Source organism: Stigmatopora argus, chromosome 6 (genome assembly GCF_051989625.1).
Source record: "Stigmatopora argus isolate UIUO_Sarg chromosome 6, RoL_Sarg_1.0, whole genome shotgun sequence".
Classification (NCBI taxonomy): Eukaryota; Metazoa; Chordata; class Actinopteri; order Syngnathiformes; family Syngnathidae; genus Stigmatopora; species Stigmatopora argus.
The window spans coordinates 9,324,623-9,346,698 of NC_135392.1; the positions used below are offsets into that span (position 1 = coordinate 9,324,623).

Below are 22,076 nucleotides of genomic sequence, written 5' to 3' on the forward strand. Positions count from 1 at the left end.
AGTTTTTGAATGGAACTTACTAAGATACTCGAGTGTAGCAAACCTACTATTGCTCAAGACTTTAGTATGATGTTGAACTGTTGGGTATTAGTATTACAATTTGCAGCTTTAAGTAATTTTGTGGACAGGAAGCATAATGTAATATCAGGATAAGATAAGCTTAGATAATCATTTAATGATTTGCAGACGTAGAATTCAGATGTTACTGGAGGACACAGCAAATTGTTTGAAAACAAAAAATAACAAAAACATACCTTATTCAGATGGTGTTGATGTGAAGAAGTTTGAATGCATGTTTCTATTGATTCAAATGTGGAAAAACAAATGTTTTCCTTATAAGTTTGAGCCAGGAAGTGAATAGACAATTTCTTAGGAGAGGAAAACATAAAAACATGTTTGAAGAAATGTCTGTTATACGTAATGGCTGTTTGACACCTTGAGTAGAATTCGCAGGTGTCCAATCATTACATTTTGCCAGTTTGCCTTCTCGACGCATCGTTATTTTCCATCTTTCATAACTGGATGTGTGAGCTCAGATCTGCAAGTCTTTTCTGTTTGTCTAATGAGGAAAGTTTTTCCTTGCCAAGTTTCTGTCAAAAGTTAGTGTCGTATCTCAGTGGCAAGCGATGAAAGACACCATTCCACATCCCCAACCTGACCTGTTCTATCACGTGGTGGGCGTGGATAGAGGGGTTAGCTCAGTTTGTTATGCTAACAGTTTAAGCCACAGTGTCAGCCACAATGAAGGTATGCATTGTTGAAATTATGACCAAAATGGCAGTTAATTTCCATGTTTTTTCAGCGGTGTTGACTCGTGTCAACACTGTGATGACAAAGTTAAAGCAGCGAGGCTGTACATGGACCCACAACTCCTGTGTATTTGGCCATGTTTGTTTTAATAAGCCTTGTCAATAGAATATTTCATAAAAGAAGTGATGGCCTGGAACTGTTTTTGTTCCATGCAAGGAAAGGAATGTGCTCGTTTCACTCTTTGAAAGGTGACCTCTGTGTTGTACATCTGCAGAAGCCAAACACCGTTTTGTCTGCCAGCACGCTTTGTTTCTCTGTTTTTACTGCAAATGCATTTGAACTACCAAGGGATCTCACACTGCCTTTGTCTCCCACACTTGCTCACGTAGGACTTTTGTCCACAATAAAATGACTAATCACTCAGCCAATTGCCCGTTCTTATAATCAAGTATGACGTTCTATTGAACTGAATGCTTTCAGACTTTCTTTCTAAATGTTCCAAACTGAATTTGAAGTATACACTGAAATGTTTTTCCTGACCTCAAATTAAATGGTTGGTTTAAACATGGGAAGAGCACATTGTAGACATCTACTCGCAGTGGCTCATGTCTAAATTCAATGAAGACTTCAAAGACATTACTGACCAGAGGTGGATAATTACATTTAATTCAAGTAAGTGGATACCCATTTACTACACAGAGGCCCATTTGGCCTCTCACTTGGAGTGCGTTGTGTATGTTTATTAGCATGTTGTTCAGTGTTGTGTCAAACAATTGCATCGGTGGCACTATTTATCTTCTCTGAAGGCACGCAGCGTAGGTTTACTTGGAAATTGGAGACATTCCCAAAGAACAGGTTCCATCCGCTGCTCTGAAAGGCATAACTATAAATTGAATAGTTCTCAAAGACGCATTAAATAAAAGCTTTATTTATCGTCTCCTTTCTCTGTTGGCTTAAATAAAGAGGAAAAAAACAGCAGGTTAAGACGGACATTCCATCAACGAGAAAATAAAGAGCCTAATCAAAGCTCTTTCTTCTCCAGAAACTGGCCTCTCCCTCAACTAAGACTTGCTCATTAGTAGGGGCTTTGAGAACACTTGTATGGGTATGTGCAGTACAAAGAAAATTGGGGAAAAGGACGATCCCTCCCTGCTCCTGAAAAAAATAGGGCTTCAATGAATAGTGAAGCCTAAAGCGGAGCTGAATGAGGATGTAGGAGTGGGGCTCACTCATGCAGAGAGCTCCCGGCCCTTTCTATACCTGCCTAAGAAAAAAGAGCGACCAGCTGCTTCTGCTGTGCCTTTTCCCTAGCTTCAATAGAGACCTTGTGAAAAGAGCCTAGACAGGGAAGCTGAATAAGAAGGCAGTAAGCAGGGAATGGAACTTAGGGAATGTAGAAATAAAACAACAATAATTTTGGTAAAAAGTAGTATAACACATGGGAAAGGTGCTGGGATATTGTTATGCCCCCACCCCAGTGTGTGCATAGCTTTGTTGCTTGGTGTGGAACAGGGAAGTTATGCAGCTTATTTAAATCAATCATCATGGTAATTAGCAAGTTAAAATGAAGCAGTTGTTCAACCCATTGTTGTGGGAATTGGCTGTGGATCTAGGAACTATGGATTTGTGCCAATTCAAGGTGCAGCTCAAAGTGAAGGTTATTTATGGTGAGTTAACATACCATGGGACTAGTTAAAATACTTAGTTATATCTGTAAAGTGCAGTGGACAAAGTTTGTGATCATCCCCATTAAGACTAATAATGTATATAGATACTGTACAAGAGAATGTTATTGCAGTGGGCGATTGGACAACTGCTATGAAACAACCGCCATCTGCATATGAGCAGCTTTCATTTGTTATATGGAAATCTCTGAAATATTAGTGGTGCAATACATGCTTCACTGTGCCCTTATTATAATTTTAATCAAGCACAAGTACAGTGCTGCAGTGCATTATTATTTTGTTTGGTACATACCCTCAAGCATCTTTTATTTCAATGTTTGTGTTCTGTAACCGCTTGCAGCAGTCAAGTAAAGGCCGCCTTGTTTTTTTTTTATAGTAGTTTTATCATACATGGTGCAGGTCCACACGCATATACTAAAATATCTCCCTCCTTACCACACATTTTTCCCCCATAGGTATTTTCTCACGCATAATTTTGTACTTCCTTCTCATCGTCCCATAATATATATTATGTGGTGAACTGCTCTGCTTACCTGCCTTTCTTTATCCGTTTTATTTATGCCTTGTTTCCTTTTCCTCCCCTCTTCCAGTCATATTTCCCCAGGCCTCTACTGTTGTTAATAGGATAATGACTGCCATGTTATGTGCACTTAAGACCATAGAAGAGTGCTTAGGGCTCCTTGTGGATGTATGAGTATGTGTGTGCCTGCCTTTCCAAAAGGACTGCTTGGTATGCCGGGTCTGTTTAAAAGTACAAGTTCAATTCTTTGCAGGGAACTTAGAGCGAGTCTGCTGAATTGAAGTCAGACCACCAGTGATATAAATCAAAGACAGATCACTGTATAGTTTCTTTCATTTATTCATTTTTAACATCGCTTATCCTCGTCAGGATATGGAGCTGACTTGAGGCAAAAGGTGTCCTGTAACGTAAACTGGTCACCAGTCAGTCATAGGTTTTATGACAAATTAAGTAACGCTTTAAAATTTGCCACCATCTTATTTCAAGAAAAGGACCAAGAGTTTTTTCTTTATGGTTGAAGTATATGCTATTTGTCCAAAGCCGTTGAACACTTGTGAGTCGTGACCACAAGAAATTTCAAATGTATTCTAACTTAGCATTACTAGAAAACCAATCTGCCTCTAATGCTTCTTTTTTTTAAATGCAGTGTTGTTTCCTTCCTCTAACTCACATGTGTCAAAGTGGCGGCCCGGCAGCCAAATCTGGCCCGCCGGATCATATTGTGTGGCCCGGGAAAGTACATCAAGAGTGCCGACTTTCTGTTTTAGGATCAAATTAAAATGAAGAGTATAGATGTATATTAAATTTCCTGATTTTCCCCCTTTTAAATCAATAATTGTAATTTTTTAATACATTTTTTCGGTGTTTTTAGTTCCAAAATCATTTTGTAAAATCTAAAAAAATATATATAAAAAGTTAAAATCAACATTGTTTTAGATCTATAAAAACGGAATATTCAGGGCTTTTAATCCAGTTCTTTTAATCCAGTTATATGAAAAATTCTAAATATTATATCTAAAATGGATGAAATCGAGTTGACGTTAACGTGGCCCACGAGCCAACCCGAGTCTGACACCCTTGCTCTAACTGCTTTCAAAATCCCAAAATACTGCACAAGGATTTGATCACTTTATTGTGCCAGTTGGGCTTTTAAGATAATGCAGACCATAATTTCAGCATGAACAAAGCATTAACGTGTTGATTTGTTGAATCTCATACATATCCTGTATGATGACTGAGTGGTAAACGTAACTGCATTGACAACTGAAGACACATATTCCTCCTTAGGTCATAACAGCCACTGACAGTGATAGACAGTCACTTATTCACGCACTTCCCCCTCTCTATCGAAGCTTCATTCCTACACATATCTTTAACCTTTTGCCCTGTAGACAGCAGAAGGCAATTAGTTCTGCCATCGGGTGCGTCTGCATGTCAAACCTGCCTGATCTTCCCCATTCCTGCATACACAGGTAAAAAACCCATTCGACACACACACACACACACACACACACCTGTACTCAATTTGTTGGGCTTGTTTAACCTTGGGGTCATCAGGAAGACCTGGAGTTTAATAAGATGACAAAATAATAAAATAAATAAATACATTTTCAGGTCATTTCGGAGATAATGTAATGTACAGTGTCTCAAGTTAAAGTGCTATTTTTCTATTTAATCTTATTTTATGTTGTGCATTGTTAAAATGCCAGCACTACATAGATACATATTATCAAATAAATATACATGCAATTCTAAGCATGCCTCCCTTTATGGCCTAAAAAGTCAAAATGATCCGATAAAGGAAATTAGCATCTCGACACCTGTGTTTAGGTGCCAAGTCAAACACGGCAGGGTTTATTCAATTGTACGCATGCATAAGTAGAAATTGACCTCAAGGTTGATGTGCGAGTCCGGTTACTGAAGCCTGGACAATTTCAAGGAAAAAAGATTGATTATCTTGGCTAAAACTTAATCATCTCATATTTTATCTTGTGTTTCTTTAGAACAGGGCCCCTTGCTTTAGAGTCTTCATATTTCGTTTTTCAGAAAGAAACAGATATTAATTTAAGCAGATTTCAATTTATATAATACCTTTTGAGGTTATGTATATGCATGAAGTCATTGTTTTATGATTACTTTTGCAGCTTTCCATAACCCTTAGCCTGCTTTTCCTGATATGTATTGTCTATCACCATACCCAGACATAAGTTAGCAGACAAGCTGCTGTTATGCAATACTCAGCAATGAAAAAGCTAAATAAATGTAATGGAACTAAAAATCCCTTTTTCTAATCTGAAAATAATTTGGAAGTATCACGTAAGATACTATTTACCGTTGTCACCATAAAACATTCTTATCTTGAGTTTATACATAACTAATACTAGATAGTGGGGTGCAATGTACATTAATAAATCTTACTCTACCTAAACTTGCCTGTGGGTTAGATTCTTGAGTTTACTAGTTCAGTGTGCTCAACACTCTAGTAATGGGTTTGCCATTCTTTAATGCATATTCTTTTCATTTTGTCATCACAAGTCCACAGGTTTAAATGACAACTCACTTGATAGTGACAGCAATAAAACATACAGAAGTCAAAGGCAGATTGCCAACTATGTGTCATTGACGAAACTGGCCCCGAGAAGATTATCCTACACACTGGGGATGTCTTTCACGATTACAAGCTGCACTAAGTAGACACAATCCCGTTATACATATATTTAAGCTGTTTAACAAAGGCCAATCTTGCTTGCTCTCGAAAAGACTAATACATGTAATAGAATCCGGTATAAAAGAAAAATCCCTGTTTTGCAAACATTTGAACACTGTCAAGAACCCACCATCGCTGTATCATGTTAAAATAATCCTTCTTTCAACACCTGACTTTTAAACAATCAGAATGAAAGAGAAGGTTACAACTGGAATGGAATGTGGAAACACATTGCAGCACTTCGTCCGAGCAGAAACATTTGATTTGCACCAGGGATAAGTTGTTTGGACAAATCTCACATCCTTAACCAGTTTCTCAAAGTGTGAATAATTATGTATTTGCGTGATTTCTGGGGATTAGGAATCAACAGATGGCAAAAAACATGAAAAAGTCAAATCCTAAATAATTGTATAATGTGTAAACATTTAGTTCTATAACCACACAGAGTCATTTAATTGTTAAAATAGTGTAGATGTCAGATACAAGTCCTTGAACATATTCAATCTCATATTCTATTTCAACGTATAGGGCAAGAACTTTCATTGGTAACTTGTGTTAGGCTCGAGCTTCGAGAACAGTTTACACTATGATGAGGTGAGTCATGAATGCGGAAGTTCCCATAAAATTAATTTTGATACAGGTATGTGGACAACCCATTTCATGGTGTGTAAACAATGCAGTAAACATTAGTAGCGTTAAAATATTTGCTAACAGGTGGCTGATGCTTTTCTCGCCTTCTCTTTGCAGCCTTTTGTACGCAGTTTCTTTCTTCTATTCTGAAATTGTGAAAGAAAATTAGTTTCACTTTTAAACAGACTCACAATGTAATAGATTATTCATCGACTGTTTTCACTAGCTACTTTGTATGCCTTTAAATCAGGACTGGGACAAATGTTGGCGTTGATAAATTTGCCTTCTCCTTATCTGGGATTATTAAAGTGGAATGTGTTTTACTGAGTTTTTCTAACAATTACTACGATGCATTTGTTGGTACCGTTGATGCATGATATTAAGCTTGTAATGCACTTATAATCGGTTCCTTGAGTTGACATTAGGGTGGAGTTTTCCACACTCAGAACACTAATGTGCATTCACACGGCTCAGCTGCAGAGCCAATTGCAGAAAGATGTAATAAGCCATCATTACTTACTGCTGCTTATTTATCTTTAAATGACTATGTTTAAATGTAATTGGTTAGCTTTGCAGTCCAGAAAAAGTGTGCTATCCATGTTGTTTAAATCTCAAGACAATGTCAGTCAACGGTAACTATAATCTTTATGTTTGATGTTTAAATTTAGGTATCGATCCAAAATATCATACCCGTCTATTGGTACCAAGCTTAAACCTTATGAAATAGTTAAACTCAAATGATATGAATGAACTTCGTAACATCTATAGAAAAATCCTTACTGACCATACAATCCATACGCAGGGCTGAATTGTGGACAAATATGTGTAGAAACATGTTCTATGTGATGACAGGTTTGTTGTGGCCCAAAGCCTTAGGCTGGATTTTACACAAAACAATGTTAGCAATGGCCTTTGCTCCACAGGTGCAGCTCTGTAAAAGAAAAACTTTGTGACGTTCAAATGAAAACAAACATTGTGGTGTTCAGAGTCTTTCTTTTCTTAACTGCTGTTGCATTTCCACTGTGCAAGCTTCCTTCACAAAGCTACAAAACAAATAGTGATGTGTGAACAGCAGCAAACATGGCTTGTTGTGACGTGTATGTGGTGACGGACTGACCATGCGTTGTGGACATTCCTGGTTTTGAGTCAGTGGGGGTATCTTATTTTCTTGTCGGGTGAGATGTTTTGAGAAGCCCTTTCCCCCACCCGGTGCTCACCTGTTGAGCCATGACAACCAAACAAATGGCTTCCATTGCCTGCAACTGTGGCCTTTAACCTCTCAGCTTTGAGTTGCCTTGCCGAGGGTGTTGTATGAGAAGCCTTCCTGGTTCAATAAGATCTTTCCCCGGTCGACCAGCTAAAGTGCTTAGCTGTTTAACACCTGTGGCTCCATTCTCTATGTTCCAACACAACTGGTCACATTTTCCGTTTATCCTTAGATCCCTCACGGTCATTTGTCATGTCTCGTTCTTTTGACACATGACGGCAGCTTAAGATTTCCCCTCCAAAAAATGGCAAACTTCATGAAAATCACAAAGCAAATGTACTGACTAGAGCACTCTCAGATCACAAACCTCCACGAAGGCTTCAAAATGTGTCATATGTTAGTTAGATAGTTTATGGGCTGGGAGATGTATCAATGGTTGAATGGAGGAGGTGTTGAATTTTCTGCTCCTGGGAAGAATTTTACTGTCAAGTGGCTTGTTAGTCATTAGTCGTGTTCGTCACGAGAACACGTGAAACAACAAAGCTGGATCCTGCAATGGATAAACTAAGATGATGACATAGCATACTTGTATAAATTCTGGACTTTTCCAAACGGCTTCTCTTGGGTCTCTCCCAGATGTACTGCATAAATGATTGAAATTGATTTAGCATTTCAAGTTCGGCCATCACTTGAGATTTTGTCTTTTAATTCATTTTTCAAATTAATTTAATCACATGTGAAAGTGACTATTCTTTCTCACTTTGAAGCGCACCTGGGCTTGCATTGAAGTCATCAACTTGTGGATATCTTTTTTTCACTAAAAACAACCGTAGCTAGTACACCGCCCTACCATTGACAACTTTGACGAACACTCACACATGCACATAGTCAATCGCTGTATTCCTTATCATGTCATCCGTCACGTTAAACACAATTGTGTGATCCACCATCCTCTGAACAGTAAGTTGAAAAATCTAACTGTTCCAGAAGGCTTATAATAATTGTAACAACTTTGCCAAAATCAAATTTGATAGGTACTTTGTGTGGCATACCAATTGTAATAAGTCATTGCTCATATCAAGCTGCTACAGATGTATCCAACGGCAACGGTTTAGGATTACACATGCTGTTTAAACAACGACAGCACCTGGCTAATATCTGGAAGTAAGTAGAGCATAATACTTTGTGGATTATTCAAGTGTGTTTTTACTCTTTGTGTGCGGGGGCTTGCAGTGGGTCATCAGTTTTGCAACGTTTCTCTAGCTGCTTAACCGATTTGGTAATGATACTGATTCCTTCCGATAACATAGTTAATCACAAAAATGTGCAAAGGTGTGAGAATACGGTCGTACGTTAGATTTAAATATCATACAAGCGCAGCAATTGGGAATGCAGTGTTAAGTCATCATTTATCAAAGGCTTAAAAAAACTGATTATGCTCTCAGTTTTTAAAAATGTGAACATAGTTGATTTCAATATATACAAATTTTCCAAGATGTGTGTCACTTCAGGAGATTAGTTTGGCAATTTGTTTGAACAACAAACCTAGAGCTGCTGCTTCCTACATGTGGGTGACATGTGCCTATGGGCCCCATGTGATCTGAGAAAGGTAACCACAACAAGCATTTTTTTAGCCTCCAACATGTACGTACCCCTGCTAAACTATTGTTTGAACAACAATGTAAAGTAATAAGTAAATAGTTTTTCAATGGCTCGCTCCTCATTTCATGACTTTATACAGGAATAGTTTCGAGGGAAAAAAAATCAAGAGAACAACACTGCTGTGGGGTTAAGTTCAGTACTAATACACTGTCCAACCATTAGTACATCTCAGCAGTCCAAAGGAGAATATGCACAAGACTAATCAATCGCACTGTGGTAGTGAGTAGATGTATTATATTTGGCTTATGCACTCCAAATGCTCAAAGTGAATTCACACAATAGCCATTCGATAAATTGTTGAAGTTTATGTTTGAATTTTCCTGTCATCGCATCAGTGAATAATGGCTGAACAAGCGTGATTTTGGCAATAGACTTTACATAGATATCAATCTGTACACTGTATTTTCAGAGCATTTAAATATTTGAAAAACATTTTCATAATCCACTATGTCCTTAAGGTAAAAAAAACAAACAGTCACAATTCTATCAAATTATTTCAGTATCATTACCAGCTGAGCATAGACCCTAAGAGTAAATCTGTTCTTTTAGCGGAAGAGATTAGGTATTTTGAGAGCGTATTGGCAGTAAAGCCTCTTCATGAATATTTGATGGCTGTGCCACCTCTTCTCAGCACCCCTCAGAGATGATCTTCTGACCTTCACAAAACCCAGGCTAGATGAATTATTGAGAGTCAAGCTGTCAGTCATGAGTGCCGGGACAGCTCAAAGTGGAATGGAGCATGACGATCCATGACTAAATCTCACACGCGTCAACCATGACTCTATCACGTGCTAACAGAAACAATATATATGGGGGGCTATAGATGATTAGAAATATCAGCAAAATATAAGGCAGCTTTTATCTCCTCTGAAGTTGGATGGTGTAGGAATTATTTTGATTTAAACATATGGTCTGACATTTGGAAATAATTACTATATCCTTTTATCTGTGTAGCATGAAGAATTTTCTCATATGCCAAATGTTTTTGTTGTCTACTAAGAAATGTCTGTTTCATATCAACAATTTGCTTTAAAATGCAAAATCCTAACGCATGAGTTTAGATAATAGGGATTAAAATGTGTTTAGCAGATTATCATGTTCTTGTTTGTTTGGTTGGAGCATTCCAGTTTGTCTTACTCCACGAACACCTACCGATGGGTTTGTGTGACATATATAATGCCAGAAATATGTACACATCTGTTAATTTTACAGTATTCAATAACATCAATGTATTACCACCTTGCCTATGAACCCAGTTGTTTATACAAATTTCAAACTATAATCCTCTCATCTCTTAATTATCATTCATTACTCAATAATGTCCTCAATAACCCAGTTTGGTGCATTTGTCAGTATTTCCCCAGACGGGTGGTCCCATAGTCATACTCAGCCCCGTGTAAGTCACATGAATCTATCGCATATGATACTTCCTCAGTCCTTGGCAAAGCACCATGCGATCCCGCATCCAACACTTTGGGCTGATCCCTTTCATCCCCCATGTAGCTTTCAGCACTCCCATGGCTGCCACCTCACCTCCGCCCTTCTTGTGTCACTGGACATGTAGTAGATACCCACGATGGTCTCTGCTCCACTACTGCTAGCAACAGCTGGTCTCAACTTGCTGCTGATCGGCACTTTTTCTTTATTTATCTTTGGCTGGATGGTGTTGGCAACACAGGCCTGAAGCCATCTGCTGTAAACAGCGAGTTTTCCAGCAGCTGGTATCCTCTGACACAGCAATGCCATAAATCTTTTTGTTGTTTGATGATGTTTTATTAAGTATTCTTACAAAGTACTGCCAGTAATGCAAAAATGTTAGCTCATCATACCAAAGGTCTATAAAGTTCACGGTCAATATTGCAAGAGCACTGTGAAAATTGAGGCCATTCTAAAATTATGACCTGGTGTACATTTGTTAGGCATTTTTTTCATTCATTGATTTTCCAAACCGTTTATCCTCAGATGAGTTGCAGGGGGTGCTTGACCCTATCCCACCAAACTATGGGCACCAGACAGGGGAGACCCTGAATTGGTGGCCAGTCAATCGAAACCGGAGTACCCGGAGAAAACCCATCCAGGCCTGGGGAGAACATGCAAACTCCACACAGGTATGTACTAGTAGTATATTTGAATTTGAAGTATTTGAATAACACTGCGCAGTCAATCAATTTTTCACATTAGAGCAACTTCTATGCAAGGCTGACAGCAGGTCCCAAACACAACAAGACAGCAAAACTTAAGTATTTAGATTTTTATAGATGAATTAAATCCAAAAGTCCCTAATTAAATATCTTGGGCTTTTGATTAATATAGAGACTTTCTTGAATGACAGGTGAAATTGCTGTAACTCAAAGGTAGATGCCCATGAGAAGAAGCGGCTGACGGTTGATGCACATAAGATCTTGCTCAGCTGTCATTGTGTAATTGAAAATGAAATAGTAAGATCCTTCCCCTTGGATATGAAATGTGTCAGATTGGAGATAGATTTCCCACAAATGGTCATTGTTGATGATCAAACAGTAATTTGCATGAAGCAGAACGGAAAACTTGTAAAAGTGTTAGGGTGAAAGTTTTGCTGTTCAACTGCTTCTGTTTCTTCCTTTCAAAAGACTTTTTTTAATAGAGAATGGACTTTAACTTGTAAAATGAGCTGCAGGAAAGTTTTCAAAAACACATGGCTGAAGTTGAGCCGTCAAAGCTTGGACTGCTAGAATGTCTTGCTTGATTCATGACGTCACACATACCAATAGTTTTAACTTAAAAGTTCTGTGTGACATTTTTAATAATTTCCAAATTCCAAATGTCTTGACAATAGGTTTTAAGATAAAGAAAATGATCATTTTCACGCATGTGATGATAACAGAGAACTGAGATGTTTTTCATACCTGTAGGCTGTTCTATTAGAAAAAAGTCATCTCTACTACCAGTATTCATTTTCCTCATTTCTAATATGTCTATTCAGTACAATAGGGCACTTAAAGTACATAGAAGGTCATCCGTTCATGAAACCGTTTTCCTTGTGTCAGCATTTTTTGTTTCCACAAAAGGTCAAGTGCATTTTGATCTCTTGTATCCCGAAGTGAAACCTGACAAGTATTTTACATAGCTCACTGCTGAGACTTTACAGGCAGAATTTTATACAGGATCAGCAAAAAAATAATCACCCTGCATCATCATTTTACATGCATCACCATTCAGCCTCATGAAATATCTAATTTCATATTAAATATCTAAATGGGAGTGCTGAATTTGAGTGATATGCGTGTAACAGTGCAATGTTGCCTTCCATTATCATTTGTTTCAGAGAGTTGTATCAGATCAACCTTATGAACGTTCTTGCCATCTTACTTTTTTCAACCTTGTGCTCAACATGACATATACCATTCGCAGACCTTAACAAAAGTTTTAATTTTACCACAATTTCTGTTTGGCGTGTCATCGTATTATGATCTTGTCTGTGAGTGGTGGGATGTTGAGGTGAGTTCCATCTGTGGGGTTTCAGATTTCTGCCTGCGCATGGAAAACGCTTACATCACAATTAGACAGAACACTATCTTTCAGGACATACTCCCAAAGCAAAGCTAAGGAAAGCTGATGACAAAATGCTGTTTCAATTGAAGACAACCAATCGTGAACTTTTTTTTTACATTCAAGAGCAGCACTGTACTTTGCAGTAAATGAATTAGAGGACATTTTACTAACCCCAACACACTTCCAAACACTGAATTTCAAATAAAACTGTTAAAATGTAATTTTTAAATACATACAGTAATTAAACTGTGAATTATTATTCGAGGAATTCATGCAACCTTTTAACATCACCTCTTTTATCATGGCAGAAGAACTTTTGTTTAAATGCTTACAGAATTCCTCATCAAAAGAGAAAAACCTGAAGAATTACGGCAGATGAACCCACAGAAGAAACTTTATATGCTGTTTCTGTTGGAAGATCCAAGAAAGTAAATGGAAAATAGTCTAAAAGAGTTTAGCTGCTGTTACGTTGAACTTTTCCCTAGTTCCATCTGGCTGCTTTGGTGGACTTTTCCGCCATGTTGGGCCCCTGGGATCTGGTGCGCAGTAGAGTGGATGATGCACATGGCCTGTAGTTTGGAGTGTGTGTGTGTGTGTATGTATTTTTTTCATGTGAGTCTGAAGAGGCAGCTGTCCAGCTCATCTTCCCCCCTTGTGGCCCGCCTCATTTATAATTAACCTACATGACCAGGTGGCTATGTCCCTCTGTCCCTGCCAAGGCATGCTTCTTCCTAACCTCTGAACTTCTATCAGACATTCCCCAGCTCATGTTTACTACTTGTGTCGCGCTCGCTTCACCTTAGCTCTAGTTTTGGGACCAGAGTAGATTGAGTTAAGGAGTATGACACTTCTCATGCTAAACCTGTATGCGCATTCAAAATACAAAGTTGATCCAATGGTGAGATGTGAAACTTAGGATGGATTACAGCTTCCCTTTGATCCAAAACTATGTAAGTAGGCGAAAATGGAGGGATGTGCCAATTCTTTAGGATTATGATGTGAGCTCATTGATGCTCTTGATTTACGCTCTCATGGACAGTGGAACTGACAAATACTCATCCCAGAATAGGTTGATGACTGGCATTTTACTTCTGATCATCTTTCATCACCCTCATAATGGCAGGAGGGCAGGACATGGACCGAATGTTAGCAATCAAGACAGATCCAGTTTCAGTTGTGTAAGAGCAATACCTTCAAGGTTTCTGTCCACGTGTTCTTTTGAAAACTACCTAGTGATTAGATGGGCCAATAATGGACATGCAACTAGTGAAATTCTAGCAGAGTCATATTGCTATGGCATATTGCCTATTGCTGCAGTGGTGACTGCGTAAAATTGTCAGCGAGGCTATCCATCCGGTTGAGTTGGAGGCTAGGCCATCTGACGTTGAACAAGATATATGCTGGAGTGCTCACTAGCGATGTGCAGAGCAATTTGAAAGTTTTCTCTCTTTGCCTTTGCCTTGACATCCATTATACAGTATTCAAAGATAAGAATAATTGCTGAACTTGCAATTCTTTTTATTCCTATACTCACCTATCCTCGTTACAGCCTTGCTCCGTTTGGTTTGTCACATCCGACAAAACCCTAACCCTCACCCCCGCAAGCATGCCAAAGGGTGCGCCACGTGTCCCTGTCGTCCTTTAAATGGGTGACAAGACCACTGTCCTCGCCTTTTGGACCAAGGACTGCAACATGTAAAACTCACACTGTTACTCAAGGTCGATGGCAGAACTAGGAGGAACAGGTGTGTGGCATTTCCCTCCAGCTGTCCCCTGTCTCCCACCCAGATACAAACAAATTTCTTTGTAGTCATGTATCCTAACTAGTAGGGTGGTCTCCTTTCAGCGTATCAGGGTTTTCTAAGGTAATGCAACCCCCTCAAAAGGTCAACATGGTGTAAATGAGTATAAATGGTACACCAAGGCCTCAGTTTCCAGGTGTCTATATGTGAAGTCTAAGGGATTATTGTGTAGAAATAGGACAGATTCAATGGGGAAGAGAGCCTTCGTATTCCCAAGAGTCTTAAATGGACTAGCTGCATTGTACCAATGTCTTCCGTTCTTCATCGGTGTCCTCTCCCTGTAGATGACTTCGAGCTGTTAAGGCCCCCACTTAAGGTTGCTGATGGTCCTAACCTTTAGCTATCAGCAAGTGAGGACATAGAAGAGGTCCAGATTATGTGCCGTGATAGAGGAGGTAAAGTAAGAGGGAGGACACACTGTGGTCTCCTCTTCAAAGTGAACACTCTACATTCACGTTTGGTAACATTATACGTTAGACATTCACTCATGATGTGGTGATTATAGCACACAAGAAAGCTGTTATAAGTACACAATTGATGTGACACGCTGAGCCTCAGTAAAAAGAATCTCACAGTCACTTTGCTGATTTGTATCCGTTTTAAATGCAATATGATCTGGGTGAACATAACATCAACGTGTAGACTTTCACTGATTTAAACCGGGGTGGAATTGACATAGACAACAATAATGTTGATGGACCGCCCACACGTGCACTTTAGTCCCCAGAATGGTCTGGTGAGCCAGCATTCTAGTATTGTACTTCACTGAAAGAAAACTCATTTTACTCCCTTTGATAGGCCAAATCGCAACCAAATGCGCGCAGGGACATAATAACCCATCTCTAGTGCAGAGTTTTACAGTCTTTTTTTATATCACGGGATATTTATTCTTGTTGACAGGGTCAGTAATTCCATAAAAGGGAATAGACTGGGAGAGGACAATTGCCTAATTTTCATTAACATTCGTCTTTTTGTGGCTAGACCACCGATGATATGTGCCATTATAATAAGATACTCGCATGATTAATATACCCATGATTCTGGCATACTTAATAACAAATGTCAGCTCACATAAAATATAGCATTTATTTGGATATCACGTTTGGTCCTTTGTAGAAGCAGACTTTCCAGGTGTTCCATTGTAACTGATACATATTGCAGAGCTGTGACCTTCTTATTGTCCCAAACAACGGGAAAATGCAACAGGTTTACTTCTTGTTCTACCTTTAGCAGGCATCAGCAAATATGTCTTCCCATACTCCATACTGAGCCCTAGGCCACTGTAACTACTTTAAATCAAATATTCCTTTTTTAATTCTGTTATGTTTTTGTTCTATCCACAAATGGGTGAACTGTGAGATTCAATAGCGACTGTTGTTCTCTATCCTAATTCAATTACATTACCCCATATCACCATTGAGCAGTCGCCAAGCTTTGGACACAAGTTTGCTAAGTATGAATCAGCTACATATACATTCAAATTCATTCAAGGGCAGAGACCAGCTGTTACCGAAAGCTGTCAAAGCCAACAGCTGGACTTTACAATTCCCTCTATGTGAAATATCACACCACATTTCAAAGATCTGGTAAGGATGATCAAAATCGTGCTTGCTAAAAACTGATGGGAAAGTTCAGTTATTAAAAATATTAAGAATGTATACAGTCTGTCTCTTTTGAGAGATACCTCGCATCTCATACTTGACAATCTGCCCAGTTCAAGTGAAGTGTTGCAATTTCTTAATTCCTGTGGGCTGGTATCTGTGGCGGGGGCTTGGAATGACAAAGTTCGTTGGCTGCTCTCCGAATTAATTTGGGTGTGTTTTCAAAAAGACAGGATAAGCAGGAATGAACCAGTCAATTGCAAACAACTCTGGGTGAGGTGCTATTTTTGACCTCCATCGACAGACTAGATCTAGCTGTCTTCTTAGCCATGTTGCTTTTGGTAGCGTTTTGAAGCATTTGATGCCTTTACGATTGTCCTTATTTCCACTAGCCTTTGTTTTGACATATCAGGATGTGAAGCAGTATAGTAGTAAGGACTTTGGCGAGTAACCAATATCCTCCTTGTACTAAACAGCCTCAGTTGGGGTTGAGCTGGCCTTGAGCTGTCATGGTGAAATGTTTGTGTTTGCATTTGAATAAATCTTTATTTTTATTTCTTTCTTTCTGGTCCTTTTGCTTACTGGTGCTGTTTGTCAATTAATCGAAAGAATTGCCACTTCTGAATGGAATGGAAAGTACACAAAGCATACTTTTATCTCCTTCTGGTGATGAATAGTCAAATAGTCACATATGGAGAAGATGAGGGACAATATGATGGCTGTCCTTCATTGTCCTTGTTTACTCTGTTGTATATTTCTGATCTGGTGTAAGTTTCTGATATTCAAGCCTGCCGGGCTGGCTGAATTCCTTATTGAAAACATATTTTTTCAGATCTGATGGATTATATTCTTTATGGTTTAATGAAGCACACCCTTACCGCCACCATTTCACACACACGTACACACACACATGTTGATGCCCAAAAAGCAGCTGGTTCTACCATGCTCCCAAAAGATCGTGTTTTCTCACAGCACTTTGGTTCTCTGTGGCACCTGTTAGGCCAACCCCAGGCAGCAGATGTTCCAACTACATTCCATCCAAAAAAGCATGACTATTGATTTGGAAGAACTCTCTGCCAGAGCCCTGTGTGCATGTGTGCTTGGAATTATTAAAGTGCTCTGTTACATTCCAGTTCACACTGCTTGGTAATTGGGGTACTGGATATTCTTTTTGGAGTGGAAATATTGGAAGACTGTTTGTTATGGGGGACGCTACTTTTAAGAAGATAGACTTGGCAATCTGCCTCACTTGAAAGTAACTGATCGCATTGCGAAAAGGTTTTTGTGAAAATTTCCAGCAGCCTCTGACAAGAATCGGATGGCAAATAGCAGTTATTAAGATAGACACAAACACTAAATATAAAGAAGTTCAAAAAATCAAATTCAATGGGATATATGTGAAAATAGTAAATGTGGTAAAGTGCTAGAATGCTGAGTTTCTCAGTTCTCAATTTATTTAAGTTTGCATCTTAATATTCCTCATGTTTTTATATGGTCCATCAAGTAAAAATCAAAACAATACCCCTCACATATTTGCAGTTTTAACTTGAATTCTCCATGGCTTGCTACCTGAACAGAATAGATCTGATAAAAGACCTGTCATAAGTAACCGGTCAACCATGCAGGTTTTGACAATCTGTTAATGTCATACCAGGAAAGTTACAAAGTAAAAGTACAAGAAAAAGAGGTGTATAAAAAAACCTTACACACACATGCACAGGAAGATCAGCAATTAAAACAGAGATGAGCGGAGGACAAAAGAGAAAAAATGCTTTTGTTTTTTTTAAAAGCCTCAGAAAGGAGGCCTGCTCCTCAACCCTCATGCTCTGCACCTATTGCCAACCGCCAAAACAGTACTCTTTCAGTGCCATTGCAGCTGCAAGCTCTAAAGGACTAATGACAATTGTGGACCCTGTGGTTGCCTCAGAGATCCGTTCTTCCCTCCCTGACATGCAACTTGCCACAGTGTTCAGTAATAATCTGAATAATGCTGAAAGAAAACAAAACAAACAAAAAAGAAATTACGTTTCTCTCTCCATGTCGAATCATGTTTTCTCACACAATTCAAATAGATCACAATGTTGCTGTAGAATTTGCTACCAACAGTGCAAGACTTTCAAAAGTGTTCACTTGTTATTGCTCTGCATTTTTTCTGTGTGTGTGTGTGTGCGTGAATGACATGTCACATGGACACATTTTAAGAGGCTGTTTGTGCGTGAGTTTTCTGCATACAAACCCCATCTGTTTAGTCGCTGGATGCAGTCTGGGAAAGTGTGTGCAGGCGAAGAATTTGCACACTGCACAAAGGTCCAATTATGGACCCCCACTCATACAAGGAGGATGGTGGATAATGGGGTCTTGTCCATACCCGAAGGAAGGCATGATGGTTTCCTTGCCTCACCTTACCCTTCTGTCCCTTTCCAACAAATTCTTCTCACCACAAAAGCATATGGGTGAACATTCTCGGTTGTTTAATGTTCTAGCAACCTACTCAAAAGATGAATATTGTTTAACCAATTTGACACAATATAGGTTTGCAGTTGTTTACATTATTCAGAGAATGCAGCCGGACAGAAAGAAATGGTTAGGAGGATAGAAAGACAGAAGAAATAGGGTCAGTAGTGATGCAATTGATAGTGATTGATTTGATGATTACTCTTACCAAGGGGACAATCATGTGGGAAGGGAATTCTGGAGGATGTAAAGAGGGGTGTTATATGTAGTGGGGAAGCCTATATTAGGACAAATCAGCCTGCAAATGTGAATGAGTGGGGAAGCCGTCGGACAGACATGGCTCTGCCCTCGTCAATCTGGGGATTCTCCACCCTCGGCCGTAACCAATGGAAGACAGCCCGCACTTTAGGACACAGAGTTGAACCCAGGCCCCCAACAAGCCTTTGGGAATTGGAAGAGGAAGCACACGGCCATGGCCCATACCGCTTTCCCCCAACCCAGAACCACGCTAAAAGAAAAAGTGTGACCCACCTACCATTCTATCATGATGGTTTGACATAACATCTTAAGAGCGATGCGATATCTGGAGCTGATTTATATTATATTATAACTTCCTTTTGTGATATGGGAGAGCCTTCTGCCTTGGTTGAAGGAAAATTAATCTGTTGAATGTCAGGCTTCTGGCACTTATTTAGCTTCACCTCAAACCTGTCTTTACTGCAATACATCTTATTGGATTAGTCAACGTTGGGAGAATGTGTTAGTCATTCTAATTGTGATATTTCAAGCCACCAAAGTCACTCAAGAGGAATGTGGCCAACTACCATTTTATTCTATTTCAGATCACAAAGTGCTTGTTCACCATGACACAATAGTGGTTTAAGATCAACATGTTCTGAGGAAAATAAATAAAACGTTTGGATCAAGACCAGTATTGTTCTTTTTTGAGTAATGACCTAGTCAACAAGAATAGGATTTAACTGAAGGGGGGAAAAAAACAAATCTAAGGGCATTATTGTGAGATTTTTGCATGGCACGCGATAATAAAATCAACAATTTGGAATTGAGGTGATATAAATCCTATATGACATTATTGGATGACTTAAAGCACATTGTTACATCCCCCAAAGCTGTAAATGATTCTTTCAGAGAAACATAAAACTTTTTTTCCACACTTTCAGGTTCTCAGTGGATTCAGTTCCCCAGTCTTTTCATGCGCTATGGGCTGTGCGTGACACCAAGAAGCACATGTGAATGTGAGACTTTTCAACGTACATGCAAGCGTGTCAGGAATGGACTGCACAGACGAAGTTGTGAGTGAGTATGCGACGCATATATGTGTGGGCATATTGGTGTTTGTGTGAGTTCATGTGACACTCAATCATGAGCAGCTGGTGAACTTCTCTCACACACCAGGTGCTACTTGTAGCTCCAGGCTCTGTATCAGCACATAGTATAGCAATATGACACTTAGATGCACACATGCAACCATCTTCACTTTGAGCACACAGCAAGTGTGCAAAGAAATGCTGTAGATAAATGCATATACTAAAACGGAGAGTACAGTGATTGCATGTACATGTCATGCTCATTTAGATGGCATGACTTGATGGTCAAGGGGGCTTTGATGATCAAGGAAGCAAGTGGGAGAGTCTTTGCATCCCTGCAGTGTTCATGGCTATGATGGGGATGCACATGTGGTAAAGGCAACCAATAAAGGGCATTTGGTTGCCATCTGTCTTCTGTGGCCTCTTTGTCAAACAGTTGGCTCGCAGTGTCATGCCATGGACACACAACGCAAATAACCATTAGTCCATAAACAGGCACACTCCCTGACAAATGCTAAGATTAATAAATGGTTACTTTATCAAAACTTTGTATAGATGAAAAACTGAATTCAAAAAGCCTTACAGGTACTCGGTGACCTCACATTTTGTTGTAAGTACTAAATTTGATCATGACAAATTCATCTTTTTCTCATGAGGAAGCAATGTGGCTGACAGCAGAGGGACAAAGAGACGCGCTGACACGTTTATGCTTCTTTGCAGTGAACATAATGTTTTCAACGTCACGTGAACCCCCGTTGGGATTTAGAGATTATTACGTTGTGTTGCCTTCTTTGTCCCCGGGGTCACCTATATGAGGCAGAACTGAGACCCTATGAGAAGCCTAGTTGAATACGCAATCCTGATATGCATCAGCAGTGACAGAAATAATCTCCAGCAGCAAAAATGGGAGTGCTAGGTTATTCAGTATTTGTCAATGTTGCTATGGCGAGAAAGAGGGTGAACGAGATCAGGTGAAGTAGCTTGTGATGAGGCCAGTCCTTTAGCCCCCTTGGGGAGCCCCTCACTGTGAAGCCTATGGTGTTTGAACACCGAAGGTCATGGGTGACACCTGTTTCCCGTCTCATCTCCCAACATCAAGTTGACTTGCCGGGAGAAGTGGGGGGCCTCCCCCACAGCGGAGCACAAAACCTCCTGTGTTCCCTTCCTGCCTCAAGCAAGAAAAGGGGATGGAACCGCCAAGTTTGTCTATCGGGGTGGAAAATTAATTTCCGAGGCGAAAGCAAAGAATAGCTTTTGAGAGGGAAATTAAGTTAAAGCCTCAGTTGACCAAAAGATTTATCCACTCAAGCTATACAAATTAATCTGCCACAGTTGACTAAAGAAATTCTTTAGTGGAACTCACAATGATATATTCATGATAGCAAGGCTCTATAAGATAAAAAGGTACTACAAAATGCACACGAAGATTCTACAAATAAAAATGCGCTTTTCCTCATTACGGTCACAGGTGAGCTGGCAATGCACATATAGGCAAACAATCTTTAACTTTCATAGGGAATTTGGAGGTGTCAATTAGCCTTTCAAATGTGTTTTAGGGATGCTGGAGGAAACTGAACTTTTCTAGTGAAAACCCACCCCAAAAAAGGAGAAAAAAGGGAAGGCCAAGTTGTTTTTTTCCATTAAAAGTCTCATCATGAATCAAAACTGATTGAATGCAAAATGTTAAACATAAAACTACGGACAGTTACAAAACTGGCCGTTGTGGGCTTGCTATTTTTTTCTTTCTTATTTAAATGATTTTGTTTCCAAGACATAGATTGTTATGCATACAAATAATGGTTTGTGTTCGCCCCCCTGTGGAGAGAATTAGTACTTTAACAAGGCAAATAAAATGGGGTGCCCACTGACTGAGAATTTTTTTTGCAAATCTAAATAAATGTTTGTAATTATGTTTTTTTTTAAATAAGGCACACATATTGGCTTACTTGATACTTATTCATGTTAGAATATGAATGGATCCTAGACTTATGCCAATATTCCTGACAAACAGCTCTACCAAATCGTAAAATCATCAGTCTAAATTCACTTTATAAGCAGCAGTCTCCTCCTGTTTAACATTTGTTATTTACATTTTCTCCCTCTGCTTGCATAGGTTCACCAGGACATGCATAGTTCTGCATTACTCATGTCAACAAAATATTTTGGAAAATCCTATGCATCCAGGTTTGAGAGATGGCA

The 22,076-nt window shown here is 39.2% G+C and overlaps 1 long non-coding RNA gene across 1 annotated transcript in view; it reads left to right on the top strand.

The window, feature by feature from the left end:
• Positions 1-19,909, top strand: part of LOC144075342 (uncharacterized) — a 25,787-nt gene extending 5,878 nt beyond the window's left edge. Inside the window, exons 4-5 of the long non-coding RNA XR_013300541.1 lie at positions 11,124-11,269; positions 19,731-19,909. This is a non-coding gene — a long non-coding RNA (uncharacterized LOC144075342). The remainder of the gene's footprint in view (positions 1-11,123; positions 11,270-19,730) is intronic.
• The last annotated feature ends 2,167 nt before the right edge of the window (positions 19,910-22,076 follow it).